Source organism: Dasypus novemcinctus, chromosome 1 (assembly GCF_030445035.2).
Source record: "Dasypus novemcinctus isolate mDasNov1 chromosome 1, mDasNov1.1.hap2, whole genome shotgun sequence".
Taxonomy (NCBI): domain Eukaryota; kingdom Metazoa; phylum Chordata; class Mammalia; order Cingulata; family Dasypodidae; genus Dasypus; species Dasypus novemcinctus.
In genome coordinates, this window is record NC_080673.1 from 141,622,462 (window position 1) to 141,644,980 (window position 22,519).

Consider the following 22,519-nt stretch of genomic DNA (forward strand, 5'->3'; position numbering starts at 1 on the left):
GTGATGTTCTTCATAACGTGCAAAGATATAACACATTGGAAAGAGTGGGGAAATAGTAAAGGAAACCTCTCCAACTATAGATATTCAAGCTTTTCATTTCATAGAAGAAACATCTGAGAGGGTCAGTAAGCATATATTAGCTTCCATAAGTTATATTGCTTGGTTAATTAGTAAAAGACCTTGGAAGAGAATCCAGGTCTCCTATTTGTTATTATAACAATGTTTTCATACACCTTTCAAGGCAATGGAAGAATACAAATTTCTCTTGGTATAGATCTTGATAAATTTTTTCAACCAAGAATTTGTGTAGAATTAAGGACAAAAACAATCTTTTAGTAAGTTAGTGGAAAAGTAAAAGAAAATCTGTAGTTTTATTTTAGAGAGAAAAGGGGATAATTTACCCAAAATAGCAGAATCCACATATTAATTGAGATTATCTAATTTTCTTCACAGATTTCACAAAGTTTTTATTCTCTGCAAAATGTTTTTACTTGAAAAGTGTTACTTTTTCATACAAGAGGTCCTAAGTACTAAAATAACATGTCAAGATCACTACGCATTTCTTTAGAAGGTTGATCTCTACTTATTTTCTGTTGCCTATTTAGCCCATAGCAAATCTGCTTTAAAGATTTGTGGTTATAAAAATTGTAGGTCACAAATGCTAATATCAATTGCTATATAGGCCCTAAAATTTTAATTGTAATATACTACATTGCTGATAACATTAAAAAAAAAAATAAAGTTTTCCTTTGAGAAGACTACCCTCTTGTGGCACAATGTGGCACTACAACCTCCTACCTTTTTCAAGTCTGGATCTGGACAGTAGGATTTTGAATAAGTAGAATTCAGAGCAAAAAATAATCTTAATAATAATCTTATAAAGCATCTACAAACGTAGCCTTCTTTACAGTACTGAGCCGCCTGAATCCTAGGTGTTAAGTAACAGTGGATTTACAAACAGTTTCTTTCAAATTGAAGCCTTAAAAATGCAAATAGAGCACTTCATGATATTTGGAGTTGTACAAAATGACCCTAACAAACAAATGATATTATATCCTTAATTAATTCTTACATTTTAAAGTGATAAATATATTTTGCTTGCAACTATACCATTTATGCCTCAGACTTGCGGCCTTACAGATACAAAACAAGCAAAAACCATTTAATATTATCACCTACTTTTTTCAGCTGATATTAACTTCTGAATATTACAAATTAAATTGCAGGTTTTATATTATGTGAAAATATCACGTAAATTCAGCCATTTCTCTGTTCAAATCCATTGATACTTAAGAATATTTGGCAAATAGGAGTTAGTTTCTTATCATTGAATCAAACACAGAGCGTAACCAAGCCAGAATAAGTGGTTAGGGAATTTCTCCACATCAACTTAACCCTTGTTATAAATTTTAAATTTTGAGAGGGCTAGAAAGACTAATTTGGCTGAACTCAATCCTCCCCATTGATGGAGAGAAATCCTGGGGCATCTATGAACAATGGATTGTACATATGGGCCCTGTCCCTGTAGCCACAAAAGTTCCAGTGGCTTCATATTGTGTTCCATGCTTCTCTTGACAGTATTTGCATGCATTTACATTATGTAGTAAAATAACAGTAAAAATAGTAGCGGTAGGAAGAAAGGAACATATCAACCATGCTTGAGTGCCAAACAAAGCCCTAATATTCTAGTTTTGTTCTCATTAATGTGGTGGATTAGATTATTGTTCAGAAGCATTCAAGCTGTCCCCTCACCTCCATGAGAGAAGCCTACTTACCCTGGATGCTGGGCACAACCATGCAAGTGACTTTGGATGGCAAGATGTCAGCAGACACAATAGGGCATAAGCTGGAAATGTGCCTCTGAATTTCCATTTGCTCCCTTGCTCTTCTGTCATGATCACCATAAGAACATGCTGGTCCCAGGAGGATGAGAGATACATGGAGCAGAACATACCTGTTCTAGCCAAGTCCACACTATATATGCTGACTCCCAGCTGTCACAGATTTCTGAGCTAAATAAATGCCTATTATTGCATGCTGCTGAGATTTTGTGGTTGTTGTACTGCATTACTGTGGTCATGTTCAACAGAAACAATTTTGTTTCTCCATATGGAGCACATCTGATTTACAGTAATATAGAGGTAATCTCTACACAGTTGTTTGATCAATTCTTTTCTTCAAATCTTTATGAGGCTCACTTATTTTGATTCTTAAGATCAAATAAGTGTTACCTTCTCAGAAAGTTGTGAATTCTGTCTAGATTATCTCTCACCTAATAAGCCTTTATATAATCAACTTGTTTATTTCTTTCATAACAATTATTAATACTTTTAATTGTCTTATTTATTAATTTGTCCATAGCTCCCAAACAAATATGAATTCTATGAGGACAAAATCCTCTTTGTTTTGTTCCTGCTCTATCTCCAGTGTCTAGCCCACAGAATTCTCTCATTAAATACTTTGAATGAAAGACTAAATGCCTCATTTAGCACATACATACACCTATCAATTCTATTTCTGATATGCTTAACTCCCACCTCAAGCATCACTTTAAATAAATAAGTCCTCCTTAGTTTTAATTACTCCCATAAATGTTTTTTCATTTCACCTGTGTGTCAACAGTCAAGGGTTCAGTAGTTGAGCCAATAATAAATTATTCCCAGTTGACTTCCAACCCCATGCTCTAATTCAGTCAGGTATTTATATATATAATTCAATAACTGCCAACAATTTCCATCACAATCCTGCTCCTTCTTACCGTGGTATTGAAAAATAAGGTAAGAACTCACTTTATCATTTTTTTTCCAAATACTTAACTTTATGCAACTTTATTAGTAATTTTACAGTATCCTTTCACAGGCAGATGAATGAAGAGAAATCTGATTATTCCTTCACCCATTCCCTCAGAAACCCTAGGGGACACACAGGACACCCTCCTGTTTCTTTACCATCCAGGTTAAAAACCTCTAGACCCATGGAGTATGGATATGGTCTGGGCATGTGTAATTTAGTCATCCTGGCAGTGTCGACACTGCTGGGGCTTCCTGGACACCTTTGACAAAAGTTCTCCAAGCTGAAACCTTGTGAACAGGAAGATCTTTGAGGAGCAACCAGACAAATTCACCTAAACCTTAACCCTTAACCCCTCTATTATAGAGGAGTTTAGTTTCTTCTGTTGCAGATCGAATTTCCTTTTCAAGTTTACTGCACAGTATCCATCTGTATTAATTAGACAAAAGGAGTGCTGTGGCAAAGCACCAGAAATCTGTTGGCTTTTATAAAGGCTATTTATTTGAGGTAAAAGGTTATAGTTACAAGGCCCTAAAGAGTCCAACTCAAAGTTACTTTCTCACCAAATTCTGTTGCCACGTGTTGAAACAAGATGGTGGACGATGTCTGTGAAAGTTCAGCTTTCCTCTTCCCTCTTAAGGCTCCATGGACCCAGCTTCTTCCAATCTCAGCTGTAGACTATCAGGGTCATCTCTCTTCCCAGAGCCTCTGCCATGTCTATGGAGCTGTTTCTCTGTGTATCTATTTCTCTGTTCTTGGTGGAGTTCCATTTATATAGTCCACTGAGGGGACTGGGACTCAACCTTGCATGAAACCTCTGAATTTAATACAGTCAAAGGGGTAGGTATCATACCCAGAGGAACAGACCAGTTTACAAACATAATCAATATCTCTTTTTGAAATTCATAAATAATATCAAACTGCCACACCATCCCATTTGTGGGAATATACTAAAAGAAGCTGGCATCATCAGTCCCATGACCAGGGTGATAACAGAGAGTTTCACAACTCATAATGACCATGGACATTGCAGGAAAAACAGGGCCCTTCTAAAAAGGTATGCTAAGACTTCTGTGATATAAACACTTTTCTGGATATTGCTCTTACTTTGAAGACTTTTTCCCTGGCTCTCTGACGTGGCCCATGGCATTGCCTTCCTTGTCCATGACCTCAAGCCCTCACACAGGCTCCAAACTCTGGGATGCCAGACATTCAAGCCACTGACTAGAGTGAGAAAGATGATAGGCAAGGCTCTCCAATCAAAAAGTAAGCACCACAGTTGTCCAATGAAAACTTCATTTATCACCAAATGAAAGATACTCCAAAAAAGTTCGAAGAAGCAATTACTCCTGTCCCTAGTAATATACTCTCTTGTGGGCGATGACTGTACTTGCATTTTCACTGATGATGTTAAATGCTGCACTGTAGCTGTGGAAGAACTGAGGTTAAATCATGGATTTCATCCCTTTTGCTGGCAGCAGCAAAGAAAAAATCTTAGGCCCTGTGACAAGCAGGAAAGTTGCAGGTCAAAGAAGAACAGGGATGAGTTTGCCATTGTCAGGATGCACTGTGGAGAGATTCCTCTTCCAAGCCTCTTACATCTTTTGGCTGCACATATTGTCTCTGGATTCATGTTATTTGTTAATAACAGTTGCCTCGATTTTTTTTTTCAATTGAGATAATCAAATTTGTAGTGTCTAGTAATTCTGTCCACTGAAGAAATCATTGGAAAAAAGACTGGCAATTTCTGATTCAGGAGTACAGTTTGGGTTCCATAAGTGTGGCGACCCCGCTGCGCCAGGGTAGCAGCTGTGCCCCTGTGCCTCCTCCTCCACTCTCCTTACCATTTATGTCAAGCCTATATCCTTAAAATCAGAAGCCCAAAACTACACCACCTGCATTTGTTGAGTATGTTTATCCCATGGATGAATTATGATTAGTCAGTTTTATTACCATGCAAGGGTGAAGAGGAAGACAAGTTCATTCCTATGTATACACCAATATGTTTACATGCATTCATTTGACAATAAATATTACTTAGAATAGTGGATGTAAAGATATATAAGTCTCAAATCACATCCTCAAAACCTTATAATCTTGAAGAAGGGTTATGTACTACATATCTTGAAGAACTAAAAAAAAAATGAAAGGGTTGCAAAGGTAAGTACTATGAAGATTAGTATGGGATAATGCAGTAATCTCTGATAGCTTGCAGGAACCTAGGGTTTACGAAGACTGCATTTCAAGAAGAGAATGTGAGCTTTGATTTCAGTATAGCTCTCAACCATGATTGATCAAGCAAGGTAACTTACCCTGATTTATTGTGTTCTGTTCTGTTATGAATCTCTTAGGGCTCAAGTACTGTCATTCCTAAAATTTATTTAACTATGTCACCCTTTTTGGCATGGAATACTGATTCACTTCTCAGATAACCGTTTGACCTATACCTTGGATTATCCACAGCCAATCTTAGCTGACGTATTTGCTATATACTTCCTAAACAAAGTAATTTCACACCACCACATATGCCAATTTCAGTTCATATTCTTCACTGCTGTTGCTTTCTAAGGCCTAGATCCCATAAACTCTTGGCTCTTGAAGAACTCTACTTTTCCATCACTCTTCTCTCTCCTACATCATTAATTTCTCCATCTCTACTATTCATAGTTCATAAATATTATATGTTCTGGTATCACCCAACTTAAACAAATAAATGAACAAAACAAATACTTTGACCTTTCATCTTCCATTAATCTGCAGCTCAAATTCTTCTCTTTCCTTCACAGGAAACATATCAACAAAATTATCTACACTTACTATGCTGCCTCCCTTTTCATTAACTTCCCAACACATCCTCCTGAACAATTATAATCAATGTCACCAGTGACCTACATCTTACTGAAGTCAATGGCTAGTTTTTGATCTTAGCATACCTGACTATTCAGTAGTTTAGGATTTACAACTCCCCACTCTTGAAACATATTCTTCTCTGGGCTTTGGTGACAAAATAATAAGCTTTTTTTCTTCTCCCTCATTCACTGTTTCTTGATTTCTTCTTCTTCTATTCCTTGACCTCTAAATGTTGATCTACAACAGGGTTTGGTCCTGAAATACCTTCTTTTCCATCTTATACGTTCCTCATCACAACTCACCATATTTCTTCTTCTTTAAAAACCATATTTAGGTTGGTAAATGCTAACTAAAAATTTCCAGTCAAGATATTTCCAACTAGATATCTAAAAGACTAAACAATTTGATTTACCACCCTGAATTTGCTTCCTGACAAGTTTCCCTGTCACAATAAATAGCATCAGCATATATTCTAACCTTGGAAGTCATCCTAAAGACTTTTCTCTAACTACCTAAAATCGATCCATTTGGAAATCAAATGGATTCAACTGCTGTCTTATATACTGAATCCAACCATTTCTCACCAGTTCCAGTGCTTAAACAAAGCCCAAGCTTCCATCATCCATCTTCTGGATTACTGAAACAGACCATTAACTTGTTTGCCTGCCTCTGTTCTCCACCTAGTTCTACTCTCCCTCCTTCTACACTATAGTCCATTGATTACTCAGAAACCAGATGCATTTTCTAATTGAAAACGGCAGATCATGTCATCAATACATCTCTCCGGATGTTTTCCATTGATACTATAAAATCCAAACCTCACCATGTCCTCTGTCCTGTAGACCTTACCTCTACTGCCTTTCCTGACCTCTTCCACTTTCCATTTCAACCACGCTGACTTTGTTTTTGCTTCTTGCTTCTGTTTCTCAAAAATACTAAATGTCTTCTTTAATCAACACATTGTTCTAGATTTGTATTTAATCTTTTTATTTGTTTTTATTGAGACTTTTTTCATTATTCAATTTCCATTGTAAACACTACCCATCAGAGACTCCTTGCCTAAGCTAAAAAGTGCTGTTACTGCTTTGATAACTATCCATCATATATCCTATTTCATTTTCTTGATATTTTTTATTTTCTGTCTCATCCTCTTTGAAGAGGACTACATCTATTTCATATTCTGCTTTATCATCAGTGCCTATATCTGTGTGATAAGTATCTCCCCAATACTGTAGCCATTGGCCATATGTGGGTATTAAGCAGTTAAATTGTGGCTATTCCTTGTTAGGATTATAAGCACATATGAAATACATACCAAATTTTGAATACTTGATATAAAAGAAATGTAAAATAACTCAATTTTTACATTGATTAGATGTTAAAATGATCATGTTTTGAATGTTTGTTTTTATTTTAATAAAATATATTTTATACTTATTTTCACGTGTTTCATTTTATTTTTTATCACGACTAATAGTAAATTTAAAACTAAATTTGGAAGCAGATGTGGCTTAACTGATAGAGTGTCCGCCTACCATAAATGAGGTCCAGGGTTCGGGCCTCCTGGTCCGTGTAGTGAGCTGGCTCATATGCAATGCTGCCATGTGCAAGGAGTGCCGTGCCATACAAGGGGTGCCCGCACATAGTGGTGCCCCACATGCAAGGAGTGTGCCCCACAAGGAGAGCCACCTGGCACAAAAAAAAAGTGCAGCCTGCCCAGAGGTGGTACTGCACTCATGGAGAGCTGACGCAGCAAGATAACACAACAAAAAGAGACACAGATTCCTGGTGCCACCTGACAAGAATGCAAGCAGACACAGAAGAACACACAATGAATGGACACAGCAGACAATGGAGGTAGGTGGGAAAGGGAGAGAAATAAATAAAAATAAATCTTTAAAAAATACTACATACATGACTCGCTTTTGTCACTCAAGCTGTATTTCTACTGGGTAGTCCTATTCTAGAACAATAACTGGATCATAATCAGAATATTTCCTTAAAATATTCATCATTTTATCAGTGTTATTTAAGGATAGACATTGCTCTAAAGATTTTACATTTTATGTTTAGCATCTTGTGGTAAAATTATTAATTTTAGTGCCACTTTACAATTGAAGACTGGAGACAGAAATTGAATAAGTAACTTGACCAAAATGACTGAGCTTATGTATGGTAGAGACAGAACTTCCACTTTGGAATTCTGACTCTAGGGTCCATGCCCCTAATCACTTTGCTCTACTCCTACTCTTAGAATAGTTTTTAGCATGGCACACATATTTAATCACCTTTTCTGGTTTTAGATAAAGAAATGAATGAATGAATATAACTGAAAACAAAGAAATTACATTTGATTTGAATTGTAAACTAGAGATAAAATATAAAATTCACATTTTATCATTACTAGTAAATTGCTCTTAACTCTAAAACAGAGGGAAAGTGATACTGATTTAAAATAGAATCTGGAGCATGGCTGAGGTGATGTTGGAACTGGAAATATTATCCTGGAGCCTTGACTATATATATACAATTTTCATGTAAATAAAAAGCATGATGGCATTATATGGGTTTTCATTTTCATAAAAGAGGCAGAAAACATCTTCCATAATTGGACACCTCTTTAGTATATTTTCCAGAGTGTAGTGGTTAAGAGGTAAGCCTCTGGAGAGAAAATGTCTAGGTTAAATTTTTGGTTTCCCCTCTTTGTGAAGTTAGGCAAGTTACTTAACCTCTGTACTTCTATTTTCTCACTGTGAATAAATGAGAACTTAGAATAAATTGTTAAAGTTATGAGACCTATTTCATAGGGTTGCTATGAAAATTAAATAAAACAATGCTGTAAAATGCTTAAATTATTGCAGCTACATAATAAGCACTAAATATTATTACCTGCATAGCTCTAACTTTTAGAATTCACTTTGCAATGTGTCCCTGCAGGAGGCTTTGCTAACAAAAGAGGGTATTGAGCCAAGGTAAATGGAAACAAAATTACTCTCTGAAGAGGTGGGATGGCTCTGGGGCTGAGCTCTAGCCTCCTGGCCCTTAGTCCAATCTTTTTCCCACAAGAGGCAATGTCTTCTGGAGTCCTAGAGATGCTTAATTTAAAATTCTACATTGACTGTATGCTTACTTATTTTCTCTGTACATTCATTTTGTGCTTAGACACACAAAAGAACTTGAGCATACATACACACAAACACTGAGAAAGAGAGAGGGAGGGAGAGAGAATGAGAGAGAGAAAGTGGGGGGAAGAGTGCTCTTTCTAAATGATAAAGCTTGAGAGGAATGAACAGTGGGTGAAGGAGTGTAATAATAACCCACTCATAATTGGCAGAACAGGGATAAGGAGAATCAAGAGGAGAATGTAGTTTATCAGAGAGAAAGAAAAAAAAGAATACTTGTGAATTTTATTTTGAAACTTGATAAAAGCATTCTAAAATTTATGTGGAAGAATGAGTTTATGAGACCAGCCAAGGAAATACTGAAATGGAAGAGGAAAGGAAAACATTTACAGCTCAATAAGAAAGTAGTTTCAATAAGTATAATAGTATAGCTGGATAAGAATAGACAATTAGAATAGTGAAATCAAATTATATAATGGAAATATTTATGTATATTTAATTAGGTTATGATAAAAATGATCTTATTAGTTGTGACAGAGGATTATCCAATATATGGAATTGTAATCATTGCTTAATCAGGAAAAATTGAAAATAATAACTGTTTTATGTTTAGAAAAATATATATTTTTAAAAAGCAATTGCTAAATGGTATTAGATGCATAAAGACAATAGCTAAAGAAGAAAAAACAACCATATGTCTACAAAATTAAGGAATAGCTTTCAAACTAATGTCCTTTATTCTAGTGTCCATGTTTTTTCAATTAAGGTTAATAATAAGTAATATTAACAGAACTCTTGGTCTTTCTGGACCCTATGCTAAGTGCCTTACGTATATCATCTATTTAATTGCTACAAAACTGATTTAAGGAAAGTGCTATTATTATATACATTTTATACATGGAGAATCCGTGGCTAAGAGATGTTAAATAACTTGACCAAAATCATACAGTCAGAATTTACAGGAATTGGATCTCAAACCCAGGCCACTGTGATTCCAAAGTTTGTATTTATAATTTCTGTACCCTACAGACTCAATATATGCCATATTTCATTTTCAAGTTTGAAAAAGTAATTTTCCTGAAGCACAAACATGATCATGCTACTATTATAAGACCCTTTTAATTGTTCTGATTTATCAACATTTAGAGAAGCAAAACTTATTCCAAACTCAAGCCTGCATTCATGTACTTTCATGTACATATATATATATATATATATATCTTTTAATTTTTTTGAAAGATACTTAGATTACATAAATGCTACATAAAAAATATAGGGGATTCTCATATGACCTGCAGCCTACTCCTCCCTCATCTTCCCACATTAACAACATCCTTCATTAGTGTGGTATATTTGTTACAACTGATTAACACATTTTGAAACATTGCCACTCAGCATGAATTATAGTTTACTTTGTAGTTTACACTCTTTCCCATGCAATTTTTTAAGTTATGACAAGATATACAATGACTTGTATCTGTCATTGCAATGTCATTCAGGACAATTACCAAGTCCTGAAAATGCCCCCATATTAACCCTGTCCTCCTCCCCTCCCCTCAGAACCTCCAGTGGCCACTGCCTCCACATCAATGATAAAGTTCTTCCATTGCTGGAATCATACCTGTAAATATTTTATTGTTTTCTGAGGACAATATTCTTCCTTCTTGCTTTAAAATCATATCATAATATTTATCATATGCTTAACTTGCACTTCTGCCTTAGAGTTATCACTGACTGTGCTTTCTTTCTCTCATTTTAAATAATAAAAGTGAGACCAGAAATAAAACTGTACTTTGCAATTACGTGGAGCAGCTTTAATATTTCTTTTTAAGTAGCCATGCATAGTTTGTTTCCAAGACATTCCATACCTTGATAGAATTATTTTTGATTAGAGAGAAAAAGAATCCTCCCAGCAGTAAGTTCAGTGGTGATAAGGGCCATCAGTTTGCACAACAGACAATGCATTTTAATATAATGTGTGGGCATTTTCAGGACTTGGAATTGTCGTGGGTGGTACTGCAGCGACAGATGCTGGACATTGTATGTCCTGCCATGGCCCACTTGGTGGACTGGGGGAGAGTGTAAACTACAATGTAAACCATTATCCACGTGGTGCAGCAGTGCTCCAAAATGTATTCACCAAATGCAATGAATGTCCTACGATGATGAAAGAGGTTGTTGATGTGGGAGGAGTGGGGTGAGGGGGGTGGGGGGATATATGGGGACCTCATATTTTTTTGAATGTAACATTTTAAAAAAATAGAACAAAACAAAACAAAAATCTTTTGCCATACAATGAAACTTTCCTGTAATCCTTTTTTCTTGTATTGGACTTTTATCAAAGATAAGAATATACAGTCTCAATTATTTGAAGCCATTCCTTCTTTGAAATACTTGGTATTTTAAGTTTTCAGAGTCATTTCTTACAAAGTTTTCTTTACTCCCTTCCTTAAATGACATGTAGTTTTTCATGTGTAAATTAGACCTCTCTTGCATTTATCATTCTCTACAGGCAAATAAATATTAAGTAGAAAGTCATATTAGTGAGAATATCATGGTACTATTATCTTGAGAACTGGTTTTATCTGAATTCATTCATTCTTTCCTTCCTTCACTTTCCTTCCTTCTCCCTATAAACTCATGTGACTTTTTATATACATACCTGATTATACATTTATATACATAAGCAGATATATATATCTATAGATATATATATCCACACATATATGTTGTAAAAAACTTTTATTGGACTAAAAACTTTTACAAATGATACTATTTTAAAAGTAAATATAATCTTAGCAAAAGCTATTTTGTTTCTACTTATATACTCCCAGTACCAATCACCTCTATTTTTCCTTTGCTGACAAAAAGAATGGCCTGTTCCTGCTTGCCACACATCAGTTTCACATTAGTTTCCTGCAATGAAACTTATTGGAATAAAAAAAAAGAGATGAATTTTCCTATTTCTGTATGTCCAATCAGTCTGTTCATTGTCTGAGAGCACACCCGATGACTAAAGATGTCAGTTTTTTCTCTCCAGGTTTTTCCAATAGCCTGTGCTTTAATCCAGCTGCTACTTTGCATTTGAAAACTAAATCAGCCTCAATATTTCATAGTCTTTTTGATCTTGGGTTTTATGATAATGAGATGCTGGGTACAGAAACCTCCATTCACAGAATTCGAACAGATTTTAGCACCTGTTAGCAGGTGTAAAAATGTGCATCATGTAAATTTTTCCATTCTTTTGAATTCACTGGTATATAATTAAAACCATATTTCCATGAAAAATGCTCTAGAAAACGAAAGCAATCCTTATGCATTTTTATTTCTATTATATTGTAATAGCTTCCTTGAGTTGTAGCTCCTTTTCTTTAAATCTTAATTTGTCCATCTATAAAATGGGGAGGGGGATAGGGGATTAGTATCCTGCTGAGTTATCAAGTGAATGTTTCTTTAGTAAAAAGTAGTCAAAATACTAATGTAGAATATTAACGTCACTGATGCAGTGATAATAACAGAGCTTTGAGTCCAAGCAGCAATGTCCACACCCAGACTATGGCTTCATTCCTGTTGGGATACAGAACACTCATCTTCCCTGCCTAGAAAATTAAGTCTCTAAGGTTACTTTTGAAGCTAAGGTTCTACCTGTCAATTTAAGAAAGTTGCTTTAAAAAGCTGCTCAGCTAGATAAATCCATGATATGTTACTATTATTAATCATGAAAGAACCCATAAAATATAATAAATGAATTTTTTAAAATGCAATAAAATAAATAAAATAAAGTTGTTAACTATGGGAAAATCAAGGAATTTATTTTGATTTCCCTTTTTATCATGGAGTAAATAGTTCTTCCATGTCACTGAATAAAATGGATTGGTCTTTCAGTCTCTTCATATTCTGTCCCTTTTAGTTCAGGCACACTGGCAGTGGTTCGTTCATATAGATCTTGCAAGGCTTGGTTTATCATGCAGGAAACAGGGCTCCAAGCCGTCAGACAATAAGACTTTCCACAGATCCTTCTGGATAACTGCATCATCAATTCTGACTTCTTACACTGAAGTGACTAGCTGATTCCATGATCAGGTAAACCCTCATATGGGACACTATCCTCTAGGGACTCACTTTCCAGAAGCTCAGAATTTTCCAAACCATCAGTTTCTGGTTTCTTTATGCCCAGGGGTTCAGTTCTCAGCTTATCCCTTTCCTCTTCCATTTTGCTATAAGTTGCAAGGAGAAGTCTGGCTGAACTTTCCACATTTAATTTGGAAATCTCCTCAACTAAATATCCAAGCTCATCACTTTCAAATTTTGCTTCCATCTAACACCAGGAGTCATTTTTATCAAGTTCACCCTCACTTAAAAACAAGGATCATCTTTCTTCCAGGTTGCAATGACACATTCATCATTTCTGTCTAAGGGCTCATTGGAAGCCTAACAGTCTCTCCAAAGCAATGTAGGCCTTTTAATCAAGCATCTCACATTTCTTCCTGAAGCTACTCATTACCCATTTTTTGTTTGTTTGTTTTATTTTCCCTTACCCATTTTAAGACTTAAAAAATTTTTTTGCTTTTTGCATAGCAGGACCCCATTTTCCTGGTTTCATTTTCTGTTTAGTCTGGCAAAGCAATAGACTGGGTTGGTTTTTACAATGAGAATTTATAAACTTATAAGTTTATAGTTCCAAGGACATGAAAGTGTCCAGTAAAGGCATCATCAGATGATGATTTCTCCAAAGCTGCCGCTGTGGGCAGTCAGGCACATGCTAGCATCTACTCATCTCTCTCCATCCTTTGGGCTTCATTGCTCTCAGCTTCTGGTGTCAGTGGCTCCTCTCATCTTCTGTGTTCTGATGAATTCAGCTTCTGGCTCCTGGGGCCTTCTCTCTCAGCTCTTGGGTGTTTCTCTCTGTTTCTGCTGCCTCCTCTCTCCCATTTATAAAGGACTCTAGTGGTCCAAGACCCACTCTGGGCTCTGCTCCACTGAAGCAATCCAATCAAAGGGCCCTCAACTGAATCCAATCCTATCAAAGGGTTCCACACCCACAGGAATGTACCAACTTTAGAACATCATTTTCTGGGCTCCACAAAAGACTCAGTCTACTACATCCTTCCATTGACATGTAGTGTAACTCAAATTCTTTAAATCTTTGCCCACTTTACATTAACAACAACAACAACAACAAAATCTTGGGATTCATTTTGTTGACATATTGAATTTCACAAGTTAATAAAACAAAAATAATCAATTTGAAGATACTTCCCATTGAAGATTTTAAAGACACTTTTAAGAAGAATGGGTGATTCATTCTCTACCCCTTAGAATCCTGACTTAAAATGCTTGAAGGCTGCTCTCATGTTTCCTCAAATCTTTTCTTCTCCAAGATTATATCCATCTTTCTTTCAACCATTCTCAGATGTCATAAGCATTATTGTTGCCCCAAGGTTTAAATGTACTCTGGGAGTACATTTCTCCCATTTTATTACAATGAAATCTAAGATATACTTTATGCTCAAACTTCCTCTGAAATCAGTCTCAAAGATTTACAGGTATATAGCCATTCAAAGCCTGAGTCATATGCAAATTTGGGATGTTCCATAACTAATAACAATTAGACCTATGAGAAGAGTGCAATATTCTGGAAAGTATATAGAAATGAGAAAAGAAAGTTGAGAACTGAACAATAACGGACTGCTAAAGATTCTGAAAATGAAAGTGTGACACTTTAAGTTCTTTTATGAATCCCTAAGAGAAAAAGATTGTTTTTTAACTAATACATGTCTATTGATGTGGAACACTTTTGATAGGACTATGTCAGTTAGGCATAACTCAGATTGCATCTCTGCCCTCTTGCTGGCATATATATATATGGAAGGGGGGGGAGAGAGAGATAGAGAGACAGAGAGAGAGACAGAGAGAGACAGAGAGAGAGATAGAGAGAGAAACTGCCATATTTGATCAGCCATGTGAGAGAGAATTGTAGATTCACCTACAGCTGTAGAAAGGCAGAAAAGCTATAAGAGACTGAAAGAGGAGGCCTGGAAAGTAGCAGGCCCTATGCCTGTTTGCCTACAGATGAGTTCTGGAAGATGGTAGATTTTGAAGGGGAAGGAAAAGACTTCAGCAGAGGTTGCATGCCATCTTGTTTCACCATGTAGTAGCATGCCAGAATCACTAGCAGCTGACTTTGGTGAGAAAGCATCTCTAATGGTGCTTTGATTTGGACATTTTATAGCCTTGGAATTGTGAGCTATTTATATATAATAAACTTCATTTATAGAGAAGATATTGATTGCATAAAAGTTACATGGAAAGTAGGAAGGATTCCCATATACCCACACTCTCCCTCCCACATATTCCCCTATTAACAATATTTCACATTATTGTGGTACATTTGTTACAACTGATGTGAGAAAATACATAATCTTTGATTGTAAACTAATCTAATGTTTACATTATGGTTTCCACTTCAACCTGTACAGTTTTAAAGATTTGACAAATGTGTAAAATGGCCTGTATCCATCATTGCAATATCATGCAGAACAATTCAAATGCCCTAAAAACACCCAATGTTCCACTTATTCTTCCCTATCTATCCCCTCAGAATTTATCATAAGCACTATATTTATATCAATGCTACAAGTTCTTCCATTACAAAAATAAGTCTTCATTGGTCCATGGTTGCAATCCCCCTTATGTTTGCTCATTCATTAATCTTGAGGATTTGGGGATGGTGATGTCTTCTCTGCTTCAGATTGAGAGGGTCTTAGATCATATGGAGCAGATGTAAGGAACTGTTTTGCTTGCAGTTGTAGATACTCTTTGTGTTTTGTGACAGGGATTGTCCATCATCATCATTTTGTTAGTTGTCTTAGGTGAGTCTGAAGAATTGGGAGGGTAGGTGCTGGCTGCAACTCTGCTGAGATTCAGAGCTGAATCAGCATATGTACAGAATGAAGATTTAAGTCTCTGGGACAATTATTTAACAGTTACAGTGCTAATTGTAGGTTCAAATAAAAGAGTTAGAAGAATCATGCATAGGGAAATTATAAATGAGTCTAACTCTGTTACATTGGAGAAATAGATTACCATATATTCCAAAGTAAGGGCCACCAATGGGATGATGATTTCATTGGATTGAGTGCCTGGTCTTTAGTGTCTTGGTGTCTCTAGAGTCCTCAGGAGCACCCCTGTTTGGATTTTGTTTTCTGTGGCAGTTAGTGAGATCTGCTTGAGACATGCATAAGTGTAACCTCTGAAATTCTGTCCCAACCCACTTTGAAATCTCTTAGCCATAAATTTCTTTTGTATTTAATGTTCCCTCCTTTTGCTTAAGATTCTTTTCTAAGTGCATCGTTGATTGGCACTTGTAGTAATCCCTCTGTGCCCCAGAGGCTCATCCCTGGGAGTCATGTCCCAAGTCAGGGAAATGTAATGAGTTTATTTATTGAGTTTGGCTTAGAAAGAGGCTGCATGTGAGTAACAAAGAGGTTTGCAAGAGGCAACTCTAAGGCAATAGTTATTATTAGGCTAAGTTTCAATTTTACAACTGAAATTCTCCTCTCATTTCTGAACTTATTTATTTGCATCTTTTTACATATTTTGGGGCACCCTGATTAGGTGCATAAATATTTCTGATTGTTCTTTGTTTTTGGTATATTACCCCTTTTATTTGTATATAGTGACATTCTTTGTCTCTTACTACAGTTTTACATTTAAATTCTATTTTGTCCAATTTTAGTATAGCTATTCTTGCCCTTTTTTGGTTACAGTTTGCATTTAAAATAGTTTTCCAACCTTTCACATGCAACCTATTTTTGTCCCTGGGTCTAAGTTGAGTTTCTTGTAGACTGAATACAGATAGTTGAAATTTACTTGACCTTTCAGTCAATCTGTCTCTTTTGGTTAGAGAGATTAATCCATTAACATTTAATGTTATAACCGTAAAGACAGTACTTTAACAATTATGTCATATTTTATTATCATTTCTCTTTCTATCCTTTTAGTTATTCTTATTAACAATTTTCCTTTCTACATCTCCTTAGTAATTTATACTTTATGGCCTGGTGTCTGTAAGCTCCTAACCTAAATAACTACCCTTTATAAAAACTAACCAATTTCTGGTATTTTGCATCAGCACCCCTTTGGCTTACTAATACAGAATTTGGTACCAAGGAGTGGGGAAGTGTTTTGCAATTACCAAAATGCTGGAACAGTTTTATAAATGGGTATGGGATAGTTTTTGGAAGGATTGTGAGATGCTGATGGAAAAGGACTAGATTGCTTTGAAGAGATTGTTGATAGCTATATGGATGCTAAAGAGAATTTTTATGATGCCTTAGAAGTAAATGATGAAACTATTATTGGAAACTGGAGGAAAGATGATCCATGTTTTAAAGTTGCAGATAACTTAGCAAGATTAACTCCTGGTGTTTTATGGAAGGCAGAATTTGAAAATGGCAAGCCTATGTATTTAGCTGAAGAAATTTCTAAAGTAAACCTGGAGAATGCATTTTGGCTTCTCCTTGCAGCTTAGAGCAAAATGCTATATGAGAGAGATAAACTGCAGACAGAACTGTTGGGTACAAAGGAAACAGAAAGTGATTCTGGAAATTCCAACCATCTGGAAATCAAGTTCCCAGATGAAAGTGCCCCACTGGAGGCTTTAACTAAACTTGGAACTTGTAAATTAGGATTGAAGATGCAGTTATCTTGGGAAGACTTGTGGAAAGTCTTACAGCCTGGTGGCTGGAACCCCTGCTTCCTGCATGCTAAACCAACAAGGTTTTTGAGAGAACTGTATGAACAAAACCACTGTCAGCCTTGAATAAAAGGAAAATGGAAAGGAGATATTGAAGGAGAAACAGCTTTAAGAGGAAAACCACGGAAGCTGAGATCGGGAATTAAGACTTCACTTTGGGGGTGGATCTGTCCCCCAAAGATTAGAGATGACCAGGTAGTCAACTCATTCTTCTGAGAGGGTTGAGCCTGTATGCAAAAGGTTAGGGAAGGACAGGTGGTCAACTCATTGCTCTGAGAGGGTTAAATCTGTATGCCAAAGGTTACAGGGAATTTTGTCTTCATGTCACTGTACAAGTGTACAAGGGGGGTTAAGACTCCTACCCAAATATTGGGTAAGGTGTGGCAATCACCCCAACACTCTTGGAAGGAGAGGTCTGGAGCTTGGTCAAAACCAGATGCTTGATGAGGGTAGAATCAAGAAAATGTCCATTGGGCAAACATGTGGAAATGGTGGGTTCACATAAGGCCCCAAGGAGAAAAAAGCTATCTTCTTAAGAATGTATCTCAGACTTTGAAATTGAACAGAGGATATCCTGCTGGTCTACTGAACTGCAGAGAAACTGTGACTCAAGTTTCCCTCCCAATATCCCCTTATTGTAATGAAAATGTTTATCTTTTGTCTGTCCTTTTGTGTATCACAAGCAGATGAACTGTTTTGTAAGTTTCAGAGGTCTATAGAAGACAGGGTTTTGTTCCAAGACAAATATTATTTCCTTAAATTGATTGTGATAAGATTCAGTACTTGCATTGTAACTGATTTAAGTTTTTTTTTTTTTTTTTTTTTTTTTTTAATATTGTAATGTCTTTTTGGAATTCAGAGGGTAGAGTGTAGCAGTTTGATATTATTGATGAATTCCAAAAAGAAATATTGGATTATGTTTGTATACTGAATTTTTCCTCTGGGCAAATAGTTTATATTGGATTCATAGGTTTACTTGATTAAGTAATTTTGTAAACCTCTTGTGCCAGTAGGTCATTGTGTCTCCACTCTTTCGTGGGGGGGAGGGCTCACAAGTAAAAGTCATGGCAAACACTGATGTTGGAGTTTTGAATTTGGAGTTTGTTACTGAAGCCTTAAGCTGGAGTCTCAGAAAGACAGGAACCCTAAGCCTGGAAAGAAGGTAGCCCTGGGAAGAGAGGAACCCAGGAAGCCTGAACCCTCATAGATAGCGGCAACCGTCTTGCTCCAACACATGAAAATAGATGTTGGTGTGGGAAGTAACTTATGCTTTATGGCCTGGTATCTGTAAGCTCCTACCCCAAATAAATACACTTTATAAAACCAACCAATTTCTGGTATTTTGCATCAGCACACCTTTGGCTGACTAATTCAGTAACTATAGTTTATATATTATATTAGTCATATTTGTTCCATGTATCACCACATTCTTAACACCTTGTAGTAGGAGAATATTCCTATATTTATATTATTAACCACAATCCTCATCTACAGTCAAAATCATTGCTATATATTCCCTATATTATCCCCCAACTGTCCTCCAACTAAAATTAATCTCCTGAGACTACTCAGTTCAGCCACAATCACATCCATTATACACTCCCACCAACAGTGAAAGATATTCCTATTTCTCCACATCCTTTCCAGCATTTGTAGTTTTCTGATATTTTTGACAATGGCCATCTGTATGGTGGGAGATGATAGCTCAATATAGTTTTGATCTACATTTCCCTAATACCTAGTGATGATGAATAACTTTTCAAGTGTTTTTGGTCATTTGTATTTCCACTTTGGAAAAATATCTATTCAATTCTTTTGCCCATTTTTTTATGTGGTTGCTTGTCATTATGCGTATCTTGTTATATAATATGGAGATCAGTACCTTATCAGATTTATGGTTTCAGAAGATTTTTTCCCATTGAGTTGGTTGTCTTTTCACATTCTTAACAGTCATTTGAAACATAAAACTGTTTAATTTTAAGGCAGACCCATTTATCTATTTTTCCTTTTGTTGTTCATGCCTGTGTAATAAACCACCAACAACCACAAGATCTTGAAGACGTTCCCTACATTTTTTTTCTAGGAGTTTTATGACTATAGATTTTATATTTAGATCCTTGATCCATTTCGAATTAATTTTTAAGATATGAGATAAGGGTCCTCTTTCTTTCTTTTAGATTATGAATATCTAGTTTTCCAAATGTCATTTTTTTAAAAAATAGGTTGTTCTGACCCAGCTGAGTGGCCTTGACAGCCTTGTCAAAAACCACTTGACCATAAGGTGGGGATATATTTCTAAACTCTCATTTCAATTCCATTGGTCAATCTGTTTACCATTATGCCAGTACCATGCTGATTTTACCACTATAGCTAGATAGTATGCTTTAAATTCCGGAAGTAGATATTTGGCTATTCAGGGTCCTTACCTTTCCAGAAAAATTTGATAATTGGCTTTTCCAAATCTATAAAGAATGGTATTGAAATTTTATCAGGATTGTTTAATCTTTAGATCAGATTGTATAGAATTGACATCTACATTTATGGTGAGAGATTCCAATGCCTCTTTCTCAATAATTACAGAAAAAGTACAGATAAATTAAAATAGACTTAAATAACAAAATTAACAAACTTGACATAATTGGGATATATAGAACATTCACCCAAAATAACACAATGCATATCCTTTTCAACTGTACTTGAATCCTTTACCCAGATGGATTATAGTATGAGTAATAAAACAATTCTCAAAAACTTTAAGAAGACTGTAGTCACACAAAGTATATCAGTGACCATCTCTTACATTTAAATAGAAATATCTGGAAAACCTCCAAATATTTTGAAAATGAACTACATACTAAATGGTAAATGCATCAAAACAGATAAAAAGGGAAATTGAAGAGTGTTTTATTTAAAGAGAATAAAAAACAAGATTCCATAACATGAAATTCTGCTAAAGCAATGTTTAGTGAGAAATCTATAGTTTTAAACACTTTTATTATGAAATAAGCATGATAACTAAGTTAGATATTTTTCAAATTTAAGAAACTAGAGCAAAAACAAATTTCACCCAGAATAAGCAAACAAGCAACCAAGCAAGAAAACAAAATATTAGTGCCACAATAAATGACCCTTGAAGCACAGGAATTAATTAGAAAATGAATGAAAACTAATGCAGATTCTGTTTGAATGTATCCATTAAATTGATAAATTTCCAATCAGGAACAGAAAAGAAGGGAAACAATGACACATTTATCAGGCATAACATTCCAGAGGCCTAGAGATTCTCTCTTAGAGGTCTATAGCAAGAGGTAGACCTTCTCTTTGGGCAAGACCAAATGTTTCACTATACATAAACTATATAATTATATTTGAAGTAGTTTCTTATCGATTGCATATAGTTGGGCCGTGTATTTTAATCCAATCTCCCTATTTTTTTTCTTTTAATTGATGTATTTAGAACATTTATGCCTAATTTTATCATTGATATGTTAAGGCTTCAGACAGCCATTTTATTTTTGTTTTCTGTCTGTTCTCTCTGATGTTCTTTTTCCCCCCTTTTTCCTGCCTTGTTTTGGGTTGCGTGAACATTTTTTCTTTTTAGAATTCCATATTGATTTATCTATAGCATTTTCAAGAATTTCTTTTATACACTTTTGTAGTGATAGCATTAGGTATTACATAATATGTACTTAACTTATCACAGTCTCCTGGTATAGTCATTTTACCAGTTTGAATTAAGCATAGAAAACTTATTTCTCTTTATGTCCTTTTATTCTCCCCCACTTATAGTGTAATTGTCTTAAATATTTCCTCTCTATATATTCAGAACCACATCAAGCAGTGGTATAATTTTTGCTTCAATTGCCAACATAATTTACAAAAATATAGAGGGGAAGGCAAGTCTATTGTATTTACCCATGTTTTCCTTGTCATGTTCTTTCTTCTTTCCTGACATTAGAAGGTTGGTTTCTGTTTAATAATTTTATTTATTCATACTTTTAGGGTAAGTCTGCTGGCAACAAATTTTCTTAGTTTTTCTTTGTAAGATGTTAGGGTCCAACTCCACTATCAGAGAAAACAGTCCCCAGAAGACTGTCCTCACTTCAGATACTAGCCATAAGTTTGGGAATCCCCTAGACCATCCCCACTACTAACCAATTTGCTAAAAATTCAGGAATTCCCATGACACCCTCAGTTCCAATAATTGGTTAGAATGATTCACAGAACTCAAGAACATGTTATAATTAATAATTACAATTTTAATAGCAAATTATCAAGAGCAAAAAAGAAGGCAAATTAAAACCAGTCAAAGGAAAAAAATTCATAGTTTACAGTCTGGGACAGTTCTAAACATGAAGTTTCCACAGTCTTTAGGAATGAGTTCCCTTCCTGGCATCTTATGTACTCAAAGATTATTTATTGACAACTAGGAAAATTCTCCCAAGCTTCAGTGTCCAGAGTTTTCATTGAGGTTCTATTATGTAAGCATGACTGATTGAATCATATGATTCTCCCAAATGATTCAACACAATCTCTAGCTCTCTTCTCTTTCCCTGAGGTCAAGCTGATATCACATGACCCAAAGCCCCAACACGCCAATCACACTGTTGGTTTTTCTGACACAGCTACGTTCCATCCTAAATCTTGTCATTAGCATAAATTACCTAGGCCCCACCATGAGTCACTTAGCATAAACTAATATGTGTGGACAGAGGGCACACCATAAATAGCAAAGATGCTCCAGTCTCTCTGGAACTTGCAAAGGTTTAGTTTACCTCCTAGAAATCAGGGACAAAGACCAGATCTCCTTTAAGCTGAAACCAAAATCATCATTATACATGCTACCCTCGGTTTTGCTTGCTTACAGCAAAAGGATCATATCTGCCTGAGCATCTACATTTAGCATAGCATTTATATGCCAGATAGAGCAATAAGAGCAACATGATTATGACTAGCATTTTAAAGATGCAGTGTGGGATAGGGATAGACTTAAAAAAAA

General features: G+C 35.5%; 1 pseudogene; it reads right to left on the reverse strand.

Annotated features, from left to right (window-relative positions):
- Positions 1 to 3,131: 3,131 nt before the first annotated feature.
- LOC101445148 (sideroflexin-4 pseudogene) lies at positions 3,132 to 12,795 on the reverse strand (annotated as a pseudogene).
- Positions 12,796 to 22,519: the final 9,724 nt, after the last annotated feature.